General features: G+C 39.7%; 1 pseudogene; it reads right to left on the bottom strand.

The window, feature by feature from the left end:
* Positions 1-2,064: 2,064 nt before the first annotated feature.
* LOC118996850 (uncharacterized) lies at positions 2,065-2,243 on the bottom strand (annotated as a pseudogene).
* Positions 2,244-2,843: the final 600 nt, after the last annotated feature.

Below are 2,843 nucleotides of genomic sequence, written 5' to 3' on the forward strand. Positions count from 1 at the left end.
GGTTTTTACACATAGTTTATCTCTTCTAGGAAGTGTATATGTGCGGGTGATGTGCATGGCAGGAGGAGGCTGGCGTAGGGAGGGTTTCAATGGACACCATACTCTCTCTCTCTGTCTCTATCCCTGTATCTTCCTCTCTATCTATACCTATATACCTGAGATGTGATTCCTGCTTATACCTACAGTGTTTACGAACTTCTTGAGGGAGGCAGAAGAATCACATAAGGAACCATGGAAAGGTGATGACTCACTGTTCTACAGGCAACTAACTCTTAAGTGATGCTTTTGAAGTTAAAGGCCAGCCCATTTTTCTGATCCGCAGGTGAACCAGCTTGCATGAGTCACTCTAAAGAGAAAAAACCATTTTGTTTTCTTAATATGGGGTACGTGGCTTACACAGAGATTTGGAGTTTTAACTAAATATGGATCTTATTTAATGCAAAATACTAGTGGTCTATGGACAAATTGTTACAAGTTTTACATTTTTGTCTAGAAATCGCTGTCATATGGTTATATCAGGAATATGCTGCAAAATACGTTTCCAGTGGCATTATAGTCACATTGCTGGTAGTTTTTTTTTCCAGCCGGTTTTCAGATGTCTGCTCTTTTCTCTTTTGTGTCTTCCAGACATTTATTTGCTATATGACCCTTTAGTGTCACTTCAGTAAGATTTGAAGATGTTTTGCTGGGGGCCCTATGTTTTACAAAGATGACAAAGATACCTCCAGTGGGGGGAGGGGAGAGCAAGCAAGGGGAAGGAATTAGGAGGGGATACGACAGGTACACAGATTCTGTCACCACAGGGCAGGACGTGAATGGAGAGCTATTCAACCATGCTGTGTGAACTGGAGATTAAATACCCTTTGTGGGCAGCCTTGAGGGAAGAAAGAGAGGAATTAGGAAAGACCGCGTGCAGAAGGTGGCATTTGAACGGGCCCTCGAAGAATGAGTAGGCACAACGTTGCAAAGCTGGGAAGGGTATCGAGGGAGAAGGAAGGGCCCCAATTGGCTAGAAGTAGGTGACTTGCGGGAATTGGTAGAGATAAGATTGAAAATGCTCTGAGAGCATCTTTGGTTTCAGAGGAGTTTGGACTTCAGTTCATAGGCAATGGGGAAGCCTTGAACAATTGTTTGGCAAAGGAGTGATACTCAAATAACTACCATTGTTTTTCTATGTGACTTTATTAGAAAGAAACAAATGGTAAATGAGCTAGTTGATACTGAGATCTCATTCACATGAAGAACAACGAAAGTTGTACCACATGCACTAAAGTTGTACTAACTACACCCTACCTCCTACAGTTTCTGTGGGTTTGTCTGTTTACACGTGTAAGTCCTGTTTGCATCACTGGCACAGGGCTGTGAAGTACCCCTTAGGGGACCATCAGAAGAAGACCTTGAACCAATGTGGATGAGTCCCAAAGGAATGGTGTTAAGTGAAAGAAGCCAGATTAAAACGATTGTATATTGTCTGCATATGTCTTATATAACATTCTGAAACAGGCAAGACTAGACAGGTGTGGAATAGGGCAACAGTCACCACGAGTTCGGTGTGGGGAGAGGGTCTGACCACAAAGGGTCACCGTAAAGGAATTCTCTGAGGTGGCAGAGTGGTTCTGTGTACTCTGTGTGGTGGTGATTAGAAGAATCTATGCATATGTTGTAGCTCGCAGAAATGAACACCAAAAATTGTATTGTGTATAAATTTAAAACATAAACAAGAAAAAGAAGGTTCAATTATATTTAGCTCATACTCTGGAAATAATATTTTTTGTTATTCAGTTTTTAAGAACTGGCAATGTGTAGTATACATGGGAAGTCTGTACAGATGTATTTAATTAATATACAATTAATTACACAATAATATACAATTAATCAATAAATAATTTTATATAGCAATATAAAAATTGCCATACATTCAGGAACTTGATCAGAGTTCAAGTTGGCCCCACTACATTGGCCCCGCTGTATTAAACAGATGATACTTGTGAACAGTATATGAACTGCTTTTATAGTTACTTCTCTTGAACTCTTTTACAAGAAATTTTAAAACATTTTTCCTTTCAATCTTGTTTATGTTAGAAATTTGCTTACAAAACTTATGATTATAATCACAACAGATTGGATCTCACGGATTTGAGTTAGTGGTATTCAAACAAAGAAAGTTTGTTTTTGTTTTCAATTAGCAATAATTGTGCCTCGGATAAACCTCATTGGCTAGGATACTGCCACTGCGCAAAGCTAGAAAGTTTGTTTTTGATGTGTGGTTTCTATAAATACTTTTGTCAGTAGAGAACCTCAATGATAGCTGACCGTGTTTCCAAAGTATCACTAGTGTAGCATATAATCCAAATCAAAGTTTTAAACCACATTATCAATGTGCTGAGGAAGGAATCTAAAGGACTCTGTTGTTTATTATAGCTCAGGATGAAGGGAGAGATGGACCTAGCACAAATTGGAAGTTCTGAAGTGATTTCATTCTTCGTTTCCTTTGAAGCTCTAACTCCCTGTGTGCTTTGGACTAAAATTGTGGTTGATGATTCTTTTAAAACAACGCAATTTCTTTAAACTTAAACCTATGTTTAACTTCGTAGAATAACAGGTTCCAGGATTTGAGTGCTGTGTTCCTCCACTCCCCTGTGACCACAGTTTTCATGCTAACAGGGATTATGCACCCAGCCAGAGAGAGGGCCCCAACCAAATCCAACTTCTCTTTCCAAGACAGGGGGCTGCCAGCCACAGCCCACATAAAGCCCAGTGGCGTGGGATGGAATGAATAATTTAAATGTCCACTGCTGTTTTTAGCTTTTGTCTCTTGAATGACTATCCCTGGTTATAAAGGG

Source organism: Sturnira hondurensis, unplaced genomic scaffold (assembly GCF_014824575.4).
Source record: "Sturnira hondurensis isolate 20B ecotype Veracruz unplaced genomic scaffold, ASM1482457v3 Scaffold0011875, whole genome shotgun sequence".
NCBI lineage: Eukaryota > Metazoa > Chordata > Mammalia > Chiroptera > Phyllostomidae > Sturnira > Sturnira hondurensis.